The sequence below is a fragment of the Photinus pyralis genome, unplaced genomic scaffold (assembly GCF_008802855.1).
Source record: "Photinus pyralis isolate 1611_PpyrPB1 unplaced genomic scaffold, Ppyr1.3 Ppyr1.4_LG1, whole genome shotgun sequence".
In the NCBI taxonomy this organism is placed as follows: Eukaryota; Metazoa; Arthropoda; class Insecta; order Coleoptera; family Lampyridae; genus Photinus; species Photinus pyralis.
The window spans coordinates 54,676,443-54,697,918 of NW_022170249.1; the positions used below are offsets into that span (position 1 = coordinate 54,676,443).

The 21,476-nt window shown below is 36.2% G+C and overlaps 2 pseudogenes; both read left to right on the forward strand.

Moving 5' to 3' along the window:
• Positions 1 to 814: 814 nt before the first annotated feature.
• On the forward strand, positions 815 to 1,841 carry LOC116163104 (annotated as a pseudogene).
• Positions 1,842 to 5,445: 3,604 nt separating this feature from the next.
• Positions 5,446 to 9,337, forward strand: LOC116163114 (annotated as a pseudogene).
• Positions 9,338 to 21,476: the final 12,139 nt, after the last annotated feature.

The following is a 21,476-nucleotide window of genomic DNA, read 5'->3' on the forward strand; positions in this document are numbered from 1 at the left end:
CATAAGAGTGCAATAAAAAATGGAGCTCGAAATAACAAAATATTTTTGAAATTACAAACTTCCACTGCTATAAAATTCGGGCTGCGGTTATCTTTTATTTGCTTTCAGGCGAACAGTATTACGTAGTACGAAAAATCTGGAAAATACTATCCCATACCGACGATAAAGTTTCTACGGCATAACAAAACATGAACACTGTAGATATGGTCGGTAAGTTCGAAGTAAAGTATTGACGAAGTAGGTAGGATCGTGACACGAAGTGGGGTATTTCGGTGGGAAAACTATTTAATTTTCAACGCCATGGCGGCAATTTTTCTATCAGGAAATGCTTCCCTAAATTACAAATATTGAGGGTAGAAAATTAATTAATGCAAATTCAATCCCTACTTAGTTCAAGTAGTTCGAAATTCTCAAAGCGAAACTTTGACAAAAGCCGCTTTCGATATATGTATGGTAGGTATTCCCAGAACCGTTGTATTGAAAGACCAGTAGCAATCGATTTCGTATGGAAATAGGAACCTTCTTGTTGCGTTTTTCAAACGTGCTTGTATTCTATAAGCTATTATTTTTAATTCGAAAAAGTTGGTGGTAAAAGTACGTACTCGCTGTTGTAGTCAATGCAATTTAAAATCACCGTGAATGCATACGTAAAACGCAATTTTAATATGTATTGTGGCTTCCGCTAAAAAGTATAAATCCAACGTTTTATACACCTACAGAAGGAAGTCGATTATAATACTGTCCTTTTTATTTTAAAGAACTTAAGTCTGATGTCTTATATGATAACTGAATTCTTAGATGCGAATGTTTCGCAATGTTTTCAGAGGTGCTAGGAGGTACGCTCTTATACGTAACGAAGTTACTTCTTGGTTTAATTGTGAGTTCAGTAGATCAACTTTCAGTGGAAGTAGTAGAAAAAGTATAGTCTGTTGTGTGCACTGTAACCAGACTTCCGTATGCACGGAAAATTGTACAGTTTTTTTTCATCTGTATTCTCTAGGGACCGTTTTCTAGACATACTGTATTCCCTCCATTTTTCTAGTAGCGAAAATCCGGACGATGGCGCTTTGAGAAAAATCAGCTCTATAGTTGATCACATAAAAATTAAATTTAGCTCTACTTTTTATCCATTTCAAGATCTATGTATCGACGAGAGCCTAATTTTATGGAAGGGGCGACTGTCTTTTAAACAATATATTCCTTCCAAAAGACAGATTTGGAATCAAACTTTTTGAAATTTGTGATGTGGAAAGTGGTTACATTTTGGGGTTTATAATATATACTTTTCAACTACCATCTTAGATCAGAAAATGGAAAGTGTTGTTGATACTCTAATGAAAGAATACTACAATAAAAAACATATGTATTACGTAGACAACTGGTACACAAGCCCAGAACTGTCTGATTATTTACTAAAAGAAGGAACTGGGGGTTGCGGAACTGTAAAAGCTAACAGGAAGGGGATGCCCGAATTTCGTAAAGCTATTCAAAAAGGAGAAGAGTACATACACTGAAAACTTACTACCCTTGAAATGGCTTGATAAAAAATTTGTGCAATGTTAACTTCCGTGTCAAAGCCATGTTTGAAGGAAACCGGAAAAGCAAATCCACAGACGGGTAATCGTATTTTGAAACCACAATGCGTTTTAGAATACAATCTAAAGATGGGCGCAGTTGATAAAATAGACATGCAAGTTAGTTTTGTGGACTGTGCAAGGAAATCGTTAAAATGGTACAAAAAGTTGTTTTTTCATTTGATGGACTTGTGTTTGTATAATGCTTATGTGTTGCTTCAAGTGTCAACCGGAAATAAACCAGCTTTTTCCGATTACAAGTTGTGACGGAGATATTTGAAAAATATCATTGCTCTGAAGAAACGAAGCGCAGCACCTGGCGTGGATAACCCACTTCGACCAACTGAAAGGCATTTTCCATACCCCGTGCCACAAACGCAAGCTCAAGGGTCTAGAACTCAAAGAAGATGCCATGTTTGTGCAGCGACACAGCGTGGGCGCACAGACACTCGGTTTATGTGTAAATAATGTAACGTTACATTATAATAATAATAATAATGCCATTTATTAATCACGTACAATTATTTTTAGATAAAACATTGTTTACTATACAAATATTATGTACGCAACTAAAAGGGCGAAATTCAGATGCTAGTGACGAAATTCGCCCACAAGCCCTGCTCTACCACTTAACCCTTACTATAATTTTACATCTTATAACTATGAATGAACGTGAAATGACTGAAAAATATAATTAAAACCATTTATCTTGTACGAGTGCAAAAAAAAACAAAAAAATAAACGTAATAGCCATTCCATTATTCATTTTTTTAAGTGTAAAGACATTTATTGTTTTATTATCCATTCTGTTTCTTTTATAATAAAGTCATCAATGACTTGCTATTCGGTATATTACCACTTACAAACCTTGATCTGTCGACAGAACGGATCCATCATAATTTACTGCCGGAATACCGTTTACACATCCGCCGTACCGAGTACTGTAACTGAGTTTACTCAGGCGGTTAAGAACTAGGTATGAAGATTTATACCGAGAAGTCCGTCAGGCTTTACCGTTCAGGTTCACTGTTCCGTTTAATAACGGTAAAACAACCAAATGACCGAAACAGCACCGAATCCCCCCACCGTACCGGTCTTGATTGCGCGACGTACCGATTCCAATCCGTGTGCAAATTATACTGTCAGGATGTCCAAACAACTGCCCCTCCCAATCAAAGGCCAGGGTTTCTTCACCGCCCATCCCGCGGCAGTCATCTTCCTAGGCGCGGCGGAAATTTTTCTGAACCGATCAACCTTTCTACTCCCAGACGGGCTGTACCAACTTGCCACTTCTAATGACGGCCGAGTTTCCTAGAGGTGTGGATAAACTGGGAATTGGAGATCACAATACCGGAATCAGCCCATTCTTTTATGTTCTCGTTGTGGGGGACGAGGAGTAATCTCCCGCGAATGTGGATGTCAGAACCACAACAATACACCTAACCATCCCGTCCGAAACTCTGATGACATCAGACTCCGAAAACCAAGTCGAAAACATAGAACCGTCCAAAAGTCCGTGGAGTTCACCAATTGCCATGGTCCAGAAAAAAGATGGCCACATGCGCTTCTGTATCGATTTCCGAAATGTTACCATTAAAGATGCCTACCCGCTACCGTTCATAAATGAGATTCTCAACCGCCTTTGTCAGGTCCACTATATCTCCAGCATTCATCTTAAACAGGGTTATTTGCAGATCCCGCTGACAAAAACTAGTCGACCGATCACTACCACCGGCTGAGGACTCTTCCAATTTAAAGTTATGCCTTTTGGGTTACAATCCGCACCGGCCACGTTCTAGCGTCTTTTGGACCGAATTATAGGGCCCGAGATGGAACCACGAGGCTTTGCGTAGCTGGGCGATATCGTTTTATGGTGCGTATAAATATTCAAACCGTTACCAAACCGAACCACAATCGTATCTTTCATGAAAATCATGACTTACTGACCGCCGGACAATTAACTGGATTTTCCTTATACCATTTTCCAAAAAGCCGGATTTCTTTATAAAGTGAAAGCTTGATTTTGTGAGAATCTTTTTGTATCGTTTACCTTCGCAAGTGCGTTTTCAACCCTTGGTGGTGAACTTCCCGACAAAGTTCGTCCCTCAATTCCTCGCTGAACACCTTGTATAATAACCACACCCAAGATATAGGAAAGGTGGAGAAGAATTAGACATAAAAAACCGCTACAGCACACTTTTCACTAGTATGACCTATATGTATATGGAATGTTCACCACCAAACCGTCACACGGGTGAAAGCTTTACTTTTCAAAATTTGTTGTACGATATACTATTGTACCTTATTTGTTTGATAACGGTGCTAACAAAGGTACGTGAACCCAATAATATTTAGATTGGTAATACAGCATCGGAAATTAAAAACGTCATTAAGGATATCCATTTTCGTTGATTAATGTTTTTATGAGCTGCAGTAAAATATGATTGAGTATCGATTCGCATAAAATTAGGCATCTTGAAACCTGTCCCGTTTAATTTAAATTTGGTTAAAATTGTTAAATATGCGAGCGAAATTCGGGTCCCTTAAAGTTTACTTTTAGAGCGTATTCAAACCTTTTCCTTCGAATTTGACGATCTTAGCGCATCAAGCGAAATAAAGGATGTAAGCTTTAAGTGCGACATAAATCAGCAAATTTAAGAAACGTGACGTGGCGTTGGATCTATTTTTGAGTAAAAGTGCGGTGAATAAATCTGTATTAAGGCAAAATGAAAGGGAAAGATAGTGTAATTTTACTCGGCGATTGTTTGAACACAAAAATCTTTTGTTGAAAATAATAAAGGAAAATGTAGCATTTGTAGCGGTCGAAAACTCGAATCGTTTGGAGGACTGAATGCAGATCAATAGGGTATTTCGTCGGTTACTTTCTCTGAAAGCCCTGCAAGAATCTTGTAAATGCGTGATAAAACCCTTTAGGTTGAAAATATAATTTCCTAAATCTGGGATGTTAAAACTAAATTATATTCTACAACGATGCAAATGGCAAATTTTACGGTTGCTTTTATAGACTTTTAACTAACGAAAAATTCTAATCATTATAAAAGAACCAGGAATATAAAACACGCGTAATCCGTACAGAAATTATGCATCAGATTTTGTACTCGTATTGACATTTCGTCAAGAGCATTGTGCGTAATGTATTCCTTAGCTCATCACTGTCAAACGTGACATAGGTTTTCATTTAGATGCATGGTCACCGTTTTTATTTGATACATGAGAAGACTTATGTTGCAAATAATGAGAAACATGTGAAACACACCACCCTGCGATACCTTTTTTTAATAATAAAAAGGGGATGTATAAAATATTCAGTCGTCTGAAGCTGTTTGGTAACTATTTACTGCACCGCGAGATACATTTACATTTCTTAGTTCAAAATTCACTTTGTATACTCTAAACTTCTAGCACTACTTGTTACATTCCATTTCCCTCTTTAATTGTTGATTAGTTTTGAATTTTTTTAATAAATGATATCGAAATTCTCTTTTATTTCCCTATATGGATTTTTCCGTGTTTATATTTATTTTCTTTCTTTCTTTTTCCCCTTTAATCCCTTACTCTCCCGTAATTTCATGCACGTTTTTCATTTACCCTGCATTCAACGTTATCTGTCAGATTTTTTACTAGTACTAGTTTTGGAAAGAAAGACGATGAATTTGTGTATGACCCCGCTCTGTGGCCAATTAACGATATTACTATAGAAAGAGTCATACAACATGGAATTAATCAGGAGATATCAAAATTAAATTTTAGTCGTTCAAAGAGATTGTGCGGAGGAATTAATCGCTACCTTAACCAAAACCTGTTTAAAACCAAACTAATTAATGTCCAGGAAATTAAAAGATCATACCTCATGTACTCAGAAAGTTCTTGGAAACTTTTTTGTGTACCATGCCAACTCTTTGGAGGTGTTTCTAAGCTCGATGATTGGAAACATGGAAATGAATATTTGAGCAGCCACGAGAATTCTTCAGACCATAAGTCATGTATGTTGGTAATGAAGAGGAGAAGTAACGTTTCGGGAAGGATTGATTCTGAACTTTTCAAGCAAATTGAGGATGAGCAAGCTTATTGGAGGGAAGTTTTGAAACGTGTAGTTACAGTTGTTCGCTCACTCGCCGCCTCCGGTTTACCCTTTAGGGGCCATCATGAGAGATTTGGAGAAACACATAATTGCGGCAACTTTATTATGTGTATTGAATTAATATCCGAATTCGACCCTTTTTTTAGTGGCTCACATTTCTAAATATGGAAATCCAGGTCAAGGGCAAACCTGATATTTGTCTTCCACAATCTACGAGGAATTTCTAGAATTAATGGCCAAGAAGGTAACGGAAATCAAACGTGCAAAGTATTTCTCCCTAATAATAGATTCAACGCCAGATATTTCTCATGTAGACCAATTGGATGTTATCATAAGGTACATCCCTGAGAAAGGGAGAAAGTTTAAAAACAGGGTATAATTTCGGCATTTATGAAAATAGAGCTCTGTTCAAGTCTGAAGTGACGGTATATGAAGATGAAACGAAAAGAAAGAAATTAAGGAAACTTCATGCAGATGAAACTCGAGAAGAGGGAGAAATTCAATTTACTGGCCGACAAAATTTTAGAGTAAACACTTATTACGTAATACTGGACAGACTAATTAATAAAATGGAAAAAAGGAAAACTTCATATGATGAGCTAAACTACCTTTTCGGATTTTTTACGAATAGTGGAAAAGAAGAGTTTAATATGACTGACCTTGGTGAACGCTGTAAGAAATTGTGCACTTTGTACAAGATCTACCATCGGCAAAAGAATTTATGAATGAATGTTTACACTTTTTTGGATTTTTGAAACTAATGAAGGAAGAGGAACGGCCAAAAAATCTTCAACAGTTGTATACCGTCCTGCAAGACAACAAACTTGGAGATGTATACCCATACATTGGTATAGCGGCAAAACTTTTTATAATCATTCCGGCATCAAACTGTTCGGCGGAAAGGTCCTTTTCATTAGGGGAGACCGGGTTTGGTTGTCACAATTCGATTTGTAAGAGATGCAGACATCATGGAACATACAATGCGTCTTCCATGCATGAAGAGTTGCATAAACTACCGTCGTGTGCATTTGGAGAGGGATATTGTAAGATGATGCACGAGTGTTATCGACTAAAAACGTATTTAGTCGACTGAAAGTAAAATTTTGTGAACGTGTTTTATGTCAAAATTATCCGGTATGTATACAGTTGTTGTTTAGATACTTTACTGCGTGAATGATATATAATTAACCACTTATTTTGCAAAGTTTCGGACAAGTAAAGAGTTGCAAAACTTTCCTAAACATTTTTTTCCCTAAAGTTGTGGTATGGGTTTGGTTGTCTCATGTGACAACCAACCCCACATTGTGATTGCCTGTAATTTTCTTTTCTGTCGATCCATAGACAACAGAATGCCCCGTTCTTTTATGAAGAAGACCACTAGAGGTGAAGTTGTGCCTGATGTCATGCTTCGCGCAGTTCGTCTTGTTAAGCGCGAAGGGAGATCCATAAAAGGCGTTGCAGCTGAATACAATATCAATTATCGCACACTTTCAAGATATTGTTTGAAATTTAGTGATGAAGATATTGACAGTGATTCCCCACAACCATCAATATCTGTTGGTTACATAAAAAATCGAATGATTTTGTCGGAAATCTTAGAAAATGAACTAGTGCAGTATATTAAGCAAGCATCTGACATGTATTTTGGGCTTAGTCCAAAAGATGTGCGCAAATTAGCATACCAATTAGCAATTACAAATAAAATCAAGGTGCCTGACAAATGGGTGGAGTTGAAACAAGCTGGTCCTGACTGGTTTTCCAGTTTTTTGAAACGCAATAATACATTGTCAATTCGATCTCCTGAACCAACGAGTTTAGCGCGAGCGTCTAGCTTCAACAGAAAAAATGTTTCCGATTTTTTTAACAATTTGTTTTCTGTAATGGACCGTTACAAATTCGAACCCCAAAATATATGGAACATGGACGAAACCGGGGTTACTACGCTGCAGAAACCCAGCAAAGTGTTGGCGCGACGTGGCTTTAAGCAGGTTGGCTCAATAACATCTGGAGAAAGGGGATCACTGGTAACAATGGCAGCTGCTGTTTCTGCTACTGGAGGTTTCATTCCACCCCTATTTATTTTCCCAAGGGTGCACTATAAAGAGCATTTTATCAGAGGTGGTCCAGTCGGTTGTATTGGATCTTGTAACCCTTCTGGATGGATGAATGAGGAGCATTTTTGCAAATTTCTTCAGCATTTTGTTAAGATGACAAAGTGCTCAAAAGATCAACCATGTTTATTGCTCTTGGATAATCATAACTCACACCTTTCGATAGAGGGTTTGAACTATGCTAAAAACAATGGGTTGGTGATGCTCTCTTTTCCACCCCATTGTTCACATCGTCTTCAACCACTGGACAGAAGTGTATACGGGCCTTTCAAAAAATATATCAATTCAGTTTCTGATTCCTGGATGATCAACCACCCTGGGTCAACTATGACCATTTACGATATACCTGAAATCGTGGCATCTGCCTTTCCATTGAGCTTCACACCTCAAAATACTCAAGCAGGTTTTAGAGCGTGTGGAATATTTCCATTCAATCGGGATATTTTTTCGGATCATGATTTTGCACCAAGTTACGTCATCGATCGCCCAAATCTTGAAGAAAATACGTCAAACAATGTTCTACCACAACCCGTTAATGCAACTGCCACGGCTCGTCGAGAGGAATCTCCACAACCTGGTCCTAGCACTTCAAAGGAAGGTCAAAGTCAACCGTCTACTTGCAGTAAACAACCTGATGGTGTTTTAATACTTTCTCCTTTTGCGATACGACCACTGCCAAAAGCCGGGCCCAGAAAAAATAAAAATTCTGCAAAAAGACGACGCACCGCTGTCCTTACGGATACACCTGAAAAAAAATTGCTGGAAGAAGAGAAAGCCAAGAAGAAACCGGAAAAAACCAAGAGACAGGTTTTCGGAAAAAAAAACTCACAAGAAAAGAAAAAAAAATTGCGACCGCATGATGACGACGAGGATTGCTTCTGCATTGTTTGTTTAGATGCATATCGGAACAGCAAACCGAAAGAAGTTTGGGTGCAATGCACAGAGTGCAAAAAATGGGCTCATTTGGCGTGCACTCCGGGGGACGCTAGCTTTGTTTGCCACAATTGTGAGTCGGAACTCTCTGAAGAAGTCGAGGATGAAGTAGACTTATAGTTAGAAATTTGCATTTTGCTTCGTTTACTGTGTGTTTAATGTGTTAATAAAGTGTTTCGTTGTATGCTTGGATGACCTTTTTGTAAAAAAGTAGGCCTGACAACCAACCCCTATTCATGTGACAACCATCCCCGAAACGAGTATGGTTGTCACAAATTACACAGCTATAAAAAAAATAAAAAATAATGTTACTGTTACTATTAAAAGAAAAGTTATTAGTGCAAAAGATAGTTCAATACATATCATAATATACATATCACGAAATAAACCCAAACTTATTAAGTGTACCCAAAAAAAAATTTTTTAAATTTTGTGACAACCATACCCGGTCTCCCCTACTGAAAAGAATAAAAAACTGTTCAAGATCAACGATGAATCAGTCACGCTTGACAAATATCGCCGTTTTGACTATAGAGTCGAACTTGACAAAGAAATTGGACTTTGATGCTATTATTGATTCCTTTTCAACCTTAAAGGCACGAAGGAAGTTAATTTAAGTGCTGGAAACTTTTTTGCCGGTTCAATAGTCAATGTGTTAAGATGCTAAGGTGCACTATTATTTAGGTTAGTACATATTAATTAGATCATATTAGTTTCTATAGGTAGCTCTGTATTATAACCGAGCATATAGTTGCATCATTATTTTGTTCTCTTAAATAAATTACTGTTACATTACGGCAAGGATTTAAATATACATATTACAATTGCAATATGTATGTACCTACCGGCAACTTCATCCAAAGTCCGGAGGTTCAAGGTTGTGGTAGAGGATTGAGCGGGGGGGGGGGGGGGATCGCATTCTGCACTAGGCGGCAATTGTGTAAATTCGCCACTGAGGAGATGGCAGATTGGTTTCTACTAAACATCCAGATTCAATCTTCCTTTGCAAACCATACCATCTTTCTACATTACGACACCCAAATGCTTTCGTTATAAAAGTCTTACGAACGCAAAACAGAAAAAAAAAAGATTTCACAATTATAGATGAGGGGATTTGAGAAATGGTATTTACGTTGTACATTAATTTTCCTTAATCACCTGTTAGATTTATACTTATTATAGACAGTTTTTGGATTATGCGGATGATGGCACCACGACGAATTGCGCGAATTGAAAGATTGCATCCCGCCACGAGGTATAATCTAATATGATTATCAAATAATTAATGAGATAGTGTCAACTTAACAACCTGAATGTAAAACCAGCCGCATAATTTAAGCTTTACGCTGCCGGCAACGTTTTCGACATACCGTTATTAATGAAGCAATTTAAAATTTTCATTACCTATAAAGACTTAATTATAGCGTATTGATGCTGTGGTTGCATCTGTTGAATGGATTTTTCTCATAAAGGTTTAATGGTAATGACATTCTCAATAATTGCCTTTGCATTGCTGTTTCCAGCGATTAATTCGGAAGGTTTACATGACGCTCGAAAGTTCGATTGATTTTTCATTCTACAAAAGTGGTTTGTGACGGGTAATTGGTTCAGTCCGGAAATGCTTCGAGAGGGGCGAAAAATTCAATTTAATATTTGTTTACATTGAAATTTGGCTGAACATACTCGAGGCGCCTCTCGGAAAATTGTAGTTATTCATTTATGTTTATAATTTTTTATTGTTCTTTCAATATCAGCTAATTCTAACACTCTTGCAGTTAATTTGCTGGCAGGTTTTGGTTTACTTCGCCGATTGCATTCAAGTATCATCAAACAAATATACTTCTCTACACCACCGTCGCCAGAAATGATTTCCGTTACTTCATATCTTACCATCCTATGGTGTACTACGAAAAGTATCTCAAATTATTTCCCTAATAATAAAGATGCATGCTGGAAAATACTACCAACTTCATGTTAATCTTGACCAACTTGCATGACTACAAGTTCCATGTATTTTACACTTATGAGGTAGCCGTGTATGAAGAATAGCCCTAAAATACTGTTGCCTATCACGCCTGCCCAAATGTTAACTTTTCCGGGCCACTGTGTGTGAGTTTCTTGTATAGCATACGGATTTTTCCTGGCCCAAATTCGTTTATTCTGTTTATGGGTTCAAGACAAAATGTCAAATTATTTTGAATAGCATATTGAATTTTTTTAGAAAATACCATGGTATTCAAGTACCTAGATCTTAAGTATAATTAAATATTTTATTTTTTAACAGAATGTACAATGTCTAAGCGAAGCTTTATTTGGGACTATTTCAAGAAGGACAACAATATAACTGAATGTACTCGATGTCGAAAGAGTATCCTTACTAAAGGAAACGTCCATGGTGCGTGACCGTCAGACTCACACACCGCGGCACCATTTAGGATTCGTGCATTTAACTTTATAGTGGCCTTCTTGGCCACAGTTTAAGCATTTATTCAGCTTGCTTTGCTTGTTACACTGTGTTTCTCTCCCATGCGTGTCCCAGCATTTTGGCATTTTTGCACATCTACCCTTTTCCTCACCCTGCATCGTCCAATATCCATCCCATCCCATCCATTCTTTCTTCTGGTGCCCTATTAACTAGGACGACCGCTGATCTATAGCATTCCTCCTTGGTCTCCTCCGTTTCGGCATCTCCGTCCTCTATCACCGCCTCGGCCTTCTTGAAAGTTACTTAATGCAATAAAATGACGAACGATAGGCTCTCTTCATTGGCAATCATTAACATTGAAAAGCAAATTGCTGGAAATGTAGACATAAATAAAATTGTTCTTAATAGGTAATACTTGTACTTTGAATGATGTAATAAACGCTCCGAATATACAACTGGCGGATTCTTTTTGTAACTCTCTTTAAAGGTCTCCACGAGGCAATGATCTTAACAGCATGTATAATAGCGCATCTTACAAAACAAAGCGGCATTTACACATTTGCTGGACAGTTTATTATTTTGTCAATATTCATGAAGAGACGGAAATTGTGTCAAACATTGGACAAGGGCAGAAATGAGAGAGAGCAAGAGAATAGTCGCAAACGTCCCTTTGGGTAAGCTGAATCTAACGGAACCACTAGCTTTTAAAAAACTGTTCAGAGAATGAAATATTGCTGTGGCATTATGACGTTCTGATAACATGTTGCAAATTGAATACTTCATCACACACATTTACATTGTATAAGAAAATATTTTTGGATGAACGGTCTCTTTTTTACAATTCCTCCAGTGGTATATATGCATACAGATGGCAGATCTGTTGTTAAACAATTATTGTAAACCGATAGTTGTGATGGACTGATTGAGTTCAATAACAATCATAAATGGATCACTGTACTTCCCCCACAGTAGTACCATCGGTAACTAACTTGATTCTGCATCACCTCGTTCATTCGCTGTCCTCGCAATGACGACAAAGATTCCTTTGAAGAAATAATCCGTTTCAGCAAAGCGTTTTTTTGACTTTCAAGTAATCTGCGTTTTTTGGATGCGACACAGTTTTTGCAAAACTCCTGTATACGTATGATCGACACCAGGTTCTTTGGCCATTGTTCCTTCAAATTTAGATTCACATTAAGTACAATGTGCAAACGTTTTTAAAAAGCAATTTCCTGATTTGTACACTTTACTCCGTTTAACCGACAACGGACGCGATAACTTTAGGCGATTCCAAAAGTGTGAATTTAGAATTTATCACAGCTGTCCACCCACTGTGTTTTGGTGTAACTTCATATAATCTTGTAAGTAGTACAAAACTTTGTAATAAAGGTGTTTTTCTATTTCGGTGCTACAATGATTGTATTGTACAACTGTTCATAGTTATTTACAAATGAGTATGGTAAATCAAGGTTTACGTTAACGAGTGAGATGTTTACTGCCGAAGCGTAGCTGAGGCAGGAATTTCGAAACGAGTAACGTTAACTGATTTAACATACAAATAAAGTAAAACATTTTATTTCATACTGCTCTATTTCTATTAAAATACCTTTTTGATTAGAATGTTGTAGGTACACATTAAAATAAAAGCAAAAGTCGATCACTTGATTTGTTTGATCTGACAATAGTTTGACAAATATCAATATCAATCAATCAATCAAATATCACGTTTAGATGGATGTCAGTTACGGTTGCTAGGCAAAATTTCCAGTCTGGTAAAAATTTTCAGTCTGGTAAAATACGATTTACCAGACTCAAATCAGTCTGGGAAAGCGGCGATTACTAGATAGTATGAAATAAAAAACATTTACGCGTAAGTAAAAACGATTACATATACCTACACATATTTATTCATTGTTAATTGTGCAGTGAATGTACACTTTTATAGTCATAATGACCTGGAGCCTGTAACACAAACTATACAATTGTAACAAGTTACAAGTAATCTGTCTACAAGTCCCACTAAATTCGGTATATACAAATGAGTTGTGTTATGAAAGAGCTACAAGTATATATTCTAACAATTGTAGGACTTGTACGCCTTGTGATACACTTGCCGAAATTGTAATTCCGGGATATGATCCTGAAATAATAACTTTGTTACTCGCCTCCCGTGTTACAGTGACTTCTTAATACCATTTACTAAATTTACTTGCAGCTGCTAAGAATATTGAGTTCAAAGCAATAAAAACGATTTGCAACTAAAAATTGTTAAATTTGTTGATAACTCCCCATTATAATGTTAGGCAGTCCGCTTGAAAATGGAAATTTGTACTTTTACCAAAAGAAATTCAGTGAAGTGCAAATAACTAGTCATATCCAAGGACAAATATTGCAGGAAAAATGACATATTATGCTTATACGCAAAAGAGTGTGGTGCTGTTTCAGTATTTCACTTTAGATAGGCAATTAAAGCAGAGTCTTAATTCCTTAATCTTGGCCATTTTTGAAATAAAAAAAATGCTCTATATAATGACACAAAAAGTAGAAAAGACTTCCATAAGAAAAAACAAAGTTAATGATGGTTAAACGGAGATTAAACGTCAGACTTATAATTTAAAACTATCATGTTGTAGAGGGAAAAAAGTGGCCATAATAAAATGCCATTTATTTTGAAATATCTTTTTAAATAACTTCGGTAAACTCTAATAATTAATAATAACGCCACTTAGCGTTATCACCTCTACAAGTTTCTCAATCTGTACGTTGGAATGAATTTTTAGTCTCTTCATATGTAGGCTTTACGCCCAATATAATGCTAATCCCATCTTTCCGAACACGTTGTCAAAATCCCTTCTTTACACTGACATTTTCTTGTAATTAAATACACAATAGACCTTAGCCTGGAAAAAAATGCATTTATTGTAAGAACTATTTAACGTAAAAATAAAGAAATGCTAAAAGCTTAACACACACTTTTACAAGTAATGTTGACAACATTTTTATTTACGTGTGTTCAAGCCAACGTAATTCTGATTGCATCAAAATGTAACAGATCGATATAATATGTGCTGATTTTAGATATATGTTCCATATTGGATGAATGTCTACAAAAATGTTGATATATCAGCCTGACATCGGTCAACATAATTTAATATCTCCGACATGTCGAAGTTTGTATAAGATGAAATCAATTATGGTTTCGATGAGTAATGAATCAACGTAGTGCTCTTGAAACTACAATTTTTTGTAGTCAGATCGAGATCATAACTCATCTTCGGAAGTTTTCAGATATATCTCTATCGAATAAAAATACTTCCTCATCGTGCTCTATTAAATATGATTTATTAATTAACACACGCTGTTTATTGTTCCATGATTTGTAATTAGTTGAAACGTTTATGAGACAACTGTTTTCATAGTTTTATCTGCATGAAACAATTCTGTACTGCGCACATGGATTGGATTGATATAAATTTCAATTTATAAGTAATATGTAATAATCCAGTAAAACACCACTATTTGAAATACGCTTTTTATTTCAACTCCAACAAACACATCTGACTCATAGACAGTTCTCTATCTAATGACAAACGCCTACTCTTCTTTCTCGTTCCGATCCGCATCCACTGCGGGTCTCCACATTCCTCCCTTTCTTTCCAATCTGAGTAATTATTGGCGATATTGGATGTCAGGTGAGTGGTTTTTTGTTCTTCAACGTTCTGGCTACCCCGAACGCCTGATTGGTTCTTTCCAGTTCCAGTATTTAGGCGCCGTTTTATTGCACAGGCGGACGAGTCATTGCTTTTATTTCGTTACGGAGGATATATATATATATATATATATATAATATGAAAATATCAAGATCTAAAGGTAGAATAAAAGAACTCTGGAAAGAAGAGAAAGTACAAATCCACCCAATGATTATGTCAACCACAGGAATCATACCCAAATTCATGTTCAAACTCAGAAGAACTAAACATCATAGGTAAAATGCAATAAACAGTAATACTGTCGATCAGTAACTTATTTAGGAACCCATCAAGGAAGATAATAATATGACTTTATTGGACTCACTAGAAAACATAATAGATATTTATATATCAAGTACATAAACTGGGTCTTTATAGACGAGCCGTTTATTTAAACAACAAACAAATAAACAAGGCGAGTCCCCATAAAGCCTATTTATGGACGCGATATATACAAAGCTTTATGTACGACTGCAACAACCCTTAAAAATGAAAATTTCATGGAATTCAATAAACGATAAAATCTATATATCATTGACAACAGATGTTACGCATTTGTCAGGTATTTCTAAAATACTTGAATTCACCTTGGATTGGCACCTAAGTACGACTGTCACATTGACTGGCGACCGTTTCACTTTATCATTATGGACTAGGCCATAATATTGCAAATTATGGCCACTAATTGCGACTGTAATCAGCGCATTATTAAGCAGTCGTACATAAATAAATAAATCACGTCATAATGAAGTGCAAAATGCGAAGTTCAGATCCTAACGCGAATCTTCTATTTATTTATTATCCCTCTCGTTCTGGGCCCTCAACAGGCTAGCGCCCAATTACAGAGTGACCCGCATAATGCTTTTTAGAAGTGCCTCTGCAGAAGGTCTTAAGTTGTTATATACTACTCCGGTATTTACCTTACGAATTAGGAAAACTGCAGGAAACCCTAATTCGGAGTAGCCGGCAGAATGCTCGAAACTGGTCTAAGGTAATTCCCATCTCTGCCACAGATGAAAAATTCACCCCAACCCAGGTTCGAACACCCGACCTCCGGATTTATAGTCCAACGCTCTACCACTGAACCATAAAGCCGGATAACCACTTCACCTATATATAAAACTAAGCGTGGTTTGCACAGATATCCTCGGAGCCAGCGGCGATGTTGGCCGGGTTGGGTACGCCTGCGGAGGACATCCTGCAGGCTCTTAAAAGAGCACCTGTTGCACTCGTTACTCAGACAGGCAGGTTTTGAAGCGTCGTTTAAGACGACGCCCACTTTTGAAGTCTGTGAGCGGTCCGTGCAGAATTCAACTCGCCAACTACAAGGGGGTGGAGCCAATCGTACAAATCCCATTCCGTGTCAAAGAAACTGTAAAAACTCATCTAGTACCTGAGTTCCTGAACTGCAAATTTCACCACTTTTTTGAGTGTAGCTTCCAAACGAAACACGTTGGTCCCTCGGTTTATTTGTAGAAAGTGCTTGTTTTGATTCCCTTTACCACCCAAATTTTTGTTACATACTTATATGGAACACCCTGTATAAATGTTAGCAACAATGTAGGTATTATCATTCAATAAGAATTACTTATTCAATGGTATTACAAATGTTTATACTGGAGAATAAATTTGATTTTATTTGATAGGATTGATTTGATGAATATACAAGAGTTTCAATACGGTTCCGAAATCAGGGTTTGAAATTGTCATCAATTTCCAAAGCTTTATTTCGATTTCTAATTTCAAGTATTTTTATTCAACGTCTATTCGTTCTTGTGCGATTTATATAATAATATAGGGACCCAAGGACCCATTTTATAACTATCGTCGAATCAATAGCATTTATTCAAACGTCGTTTATACTTACATGTTTAGTAACTTATCACATTGTGATTGTTAATTCTCTCTGCAATTTTGGAGATGAATAGCTCAGTATATTTAAATATCAAATAAAGCGTACTCGTGTGTAATTTAAACTGCATTTTCCACATCGCAATTTATTGATATTTGGTATCACTACTATCAATGTACAATACGTATGTCACTGGCACATTCTAAAATAGAGTTACTTCCGCTAATGCATTCTTTTTTAGATTCTATCGGTACAGAAGATGTAAAAGGAAATTTACAAAGAGCACTAAATCCTTAGTTGTTAAGAAAATAACAGCAAAGTGAAAATAAGGGCTAAGTCATAAAAGAGCCGGCTTTGTAAATTCTTTATGAGGAACTGTAAGTAACAGTCTATTCAATCCGCTTACAAGCCATTGGAAACTAAAGGGAAATCACTTGGAAGATAAAACTACATACATTATAGATCTACCAACCAGGAAAGCCACACAGACATTTCGTCGTCTTATAACTGTAATTATTCCTATCATTACTCCACAGCACGGTAGGTAGGAAACGCACATTTTGCATTTAAAGCGCTACATTCACGCCCGAAATTTTCACAATACGGCCAAATTTACAGGCGTTCATAATTGGATGTTAATTTTATTGCTATTCCTTTAATAAAACAGTCGGTTGAATTAAAACAAAAATCAGGTTGCTATAAGTCGCTCGGCACGAGTAGATAACTCAAGGAAGAAATTATGCAACAAAAACATGACGCTTGCGTTAAGGAAGGGTAATTGTCGTAATTCCACGGCACATTAATTTGTATCAATGTTAATGTTGCAAAATACATTACACTGGTACGTCATAAACTGCGAGCTTTACTCCTACTTTAACAGCGCGAATGTTTTTGCGTTATTTTATCTGATTATCCTTCCTCCTTTTTCACGTATAATTGGACCAGATTATTAACTATTCTCATTCATTAATACATTACGTACATATTGCTCCAACTAATAATTGTATAACTTCTCAAAAACAAGAAACGATGACAACGGTCTTAAATTATAAAATACCTACCATTTATTTTCAGTCCATACAACTAACTACGGCAAGGTCTCAATAGTATATTCCTGAAAACTTTTCCGAAAAAATGTACCGATCATATTGTGTAACATGAACTTTTCAAAATATTTACCAAAGGGTCTTGGTGCCTAATCCATAAAACGTAGTGTTCGTATTTTATTAGTAGACTTAGGATCATGTTCAAAGTAAATACGAATTGTGAATGTAATCGAAGTTATATGGAACTTTAAAGAAGATACCTCAGTGTATAAAACAATGTAAGTATATCTTGTGTTTAATCCTAATCATTTAGAAGTGGACTGTATACTTTTTAGTAGTTGAAGGAATGAAAGAAGGATTCTTGTTAATAACACTTATTTTTACATGCCGAGTCCTAACTTCAACGAACCGCCCCTGGCAATTTAACAACATGAACTCTTACAATTACAACAGGTTATGAAGGCGTTAACTGCTCCCTCCACTAATCGTAGCGTTACCATACTGACCGTCTTGAACAATGTAAGTAAATTTTCAAAATTGTTACTTTTTTGCCAATTGATATTCCTAATTTAAATACCATTTAAGTAACTTTTTGATTCTTACTCTCATGTATATTTGATATTCTTACGCCATCTAGATATTTCCTTGGTAATCCACCAGTTTAAGTTTAAATTGTTCTTGTAGTAGAGTTCATTTACCTAGTTCGTTATTTTTGCCGCTAGAGGCCATCCAAGTGTTACAGATTTCTTAATATGGGTGAGATGGTATATTGTAATACAAATTGAGTGAAGAACAGATATCGTCTACTGGACATCACATAAACATCAAACCTCCTCCCCCCCGCCACTTGATTCCAAAGAGTAAACCTGTCCATTCCTCTCTTGCGCCGAACGCACCCATTTGACTGTATGTATTTAGAGAGAACGCGCACCTCTGGCGACACAAATTTAGGTGCGTTTCAAACTAATAATTTTATTTTTTGATTTATTTGGCTTGTGATAAAGTTCAGTATAGCGTTTCTGAATTGCAGCTTTTTGGCTTTTACTAACTTGAAAAGGACCGCTTCCTAACAAATTCACCGGTCCATACAAGATGAATCCTTTTTCTACATACTATAAATCTTTCCTTAGCCAAATATAATTATCATTCTTTAAATTTAGGAATCATATTTTATACAAAATATTGGCTTCATTTTCTTCTGCTTTTTTTTATAACTTGACTAATATACCTTTGGTCCTTGCAGTCGTCATAAGGCACGAAATAATAATTTCCTATTCTTATGTTTATTTCTGTTTCCTGGAGCTTTCCATCGATAACTTCTGCTGGGTTTGCTCATTCATAAGATCAATAAAGGTTAAATTCTTTTTCTTATGGTACTGATTTAAAAACTACCTTTTTGTGCACTATCAACAACGCATAGTGTACACGTATTGCGCAAGTAAAAAAAACCATTTCATTTTAATATTATACAACCATTCCTCGTATCGTAGGTTAGCTGTTATCCATTAATGCAAAAAAACCCCCATTTTATCTCTAGCACCTGAAGTCGCAGATTTATTTAAAACTGCATAACATATTATGCTATCGTATCGAATGTTGAAAAAGCAACGGGTGTATGGCCGTATAACCCACAAAAGTTTGGCGGTGATGACTTTGCTTCTTTACTGACTTATTTTGTAATTAGAATTCGAATTTGACCCTAATGCGGGCATTCAAATTGATAATAATCATTCTATTTAAACGTCCTTCCACACCACCTGAAAGATCTCACCTCTCCTGTAGTTCTAATTACACCACAACCAATTCTTTCATATCCAAGGAGGGCATCTAACGAAAAAACTTGCAAAAGAAGCAAAAAATCCGAAATTTTAACCTGCACCCGGTTCAATGAAGCTTTAGAAGAGAAAGAGAGGTATGTTAATAAAATAGTGAAGCGAAACAGTTGGAAATACACAGAAATCAAAATTTAAAAAGAAACCCACAGAATTTGATGTTTTTAGAGTAGGCATTTTTGTTACTAATTTTTATTCTAAGGAATGGATTGTCTTTTTTTCAGCCATTGACTCAAAATTGTAAGCATACATTCATTAAGTGTCTTACTCTTGTGTAACCTTCCCCTGTACATTTCGGCTATTGTACAGGGTGTTTCAGGCAAGTACCTTGACATAAGTAAAGATTGCCAAACCGCTAAAGAGCAAATGCCCTTTTTAAAAGATGTTTTTGTTAGAGCTAGCCCCTTTACAAACTTGTCATTATGGAGGAAAAGTGTGACAGATTAATAGCAAAAAGAGCAACATGAAATATTTTTTTTACATTATTTGTATGTTAAATCAGTTTATGTTACTCTTTTCGAAATTCCTGTCTAAGCTCAATTACAACGAATTCCATTTAGTATATGTTGTTTATATAAAATTAAAGAAGTGAACGTATAAAGGCTTTAAAACGAAGTTATTGTGGTTTTAGTAGTTTCATGCGGATACTTCCCATAGGATCGTGGATTATTACCGCTTGCCATGTAACTTGGAGAAACATCATCACCTCCCGCAATACACAGGTATCTAGAGCGACATTAGCTCTCCGTTATTTTGTTTCATATTACGTTACGTTTCCAGCTATTCCTAATTTAGGTGGCAATTTATCATTTCCCTCGAGATAACTGAATAAGGTGTGCTTTGTCGTTAATGTACTTTTTTTGCTAGTGTCGCCTTGTTACCAAACAGACGCACTTAAAGAAATTGTTTTATGGGATAATAAGGAAACATGAGAAATAAATCCAATTAGGAATTTATATTTCCCGAATAAGCATTAATATACAAAGCCACTTACACTTTTTAGAAGCTTACGTTTCATATTGTTATTCAATTTTATTTTATTGTTGTCGGTTCATTCAAATGTCGACCTAGATCGAGTAGTGGTCGGGTAATGGAAGTTTTCTATCTAAAAAGTACATTTTATTTTACTAACATTTTTCAACTGTCAAGCTTAAATTATTTTGGATTTTTGTGGAAAATTAACTTGTTGAATGCGTATCGTGGGGTTACAAGCAAAAGGCACCAAGTCCACTTTTTCCGTAAATGAGGTTTACTCGGTTGTGGCACATGTTCCTTGTAGCCGTTGTCTGCCAGAAAGCGTCAAGTCGTTGACGTATTAGGTTATAGTATCCATCAACTGTCAAAAGGCACTAATACTACTCTATTTCAGATTTGTTCTGTAAAAGGCATTAAGTGCCTTAGTGCTTTTTACTTGTACCAAAAGCGCATAGCGGAAAATTTCGTCGTATTTTACAGAACGTAGTGCGTTTTGTTAGTTTAACGGTTGATATTCGACGGAACGAACGTGCACGAAGAAGTGTTTAATTATTTAAAAATGTGTTCCCGTGCCGTGGCGCAAAGATATTGGAAATGGTATCCAATCATTGCTTCACTCCTAGTAGAGAGTTAGATGTAGCACCTAATGGGCCTAACAGTAGTTTTATAGCTAATCAACAGCAAACGGACTGTTACATTAATGATGCGGTAAAATCTGTTATTACTCGTACAATGTCCTAATGTTATGTTAGAGATTTATTTTGTTTTAACTTCTAATCAAGCAAGTATTCCTCAAGAATATGAGTATAATTCCAGTGATTGTGATGATTCCGTGGTTGATAAGGACTATCAACCTCATGAGTCGGATTTATGCTGC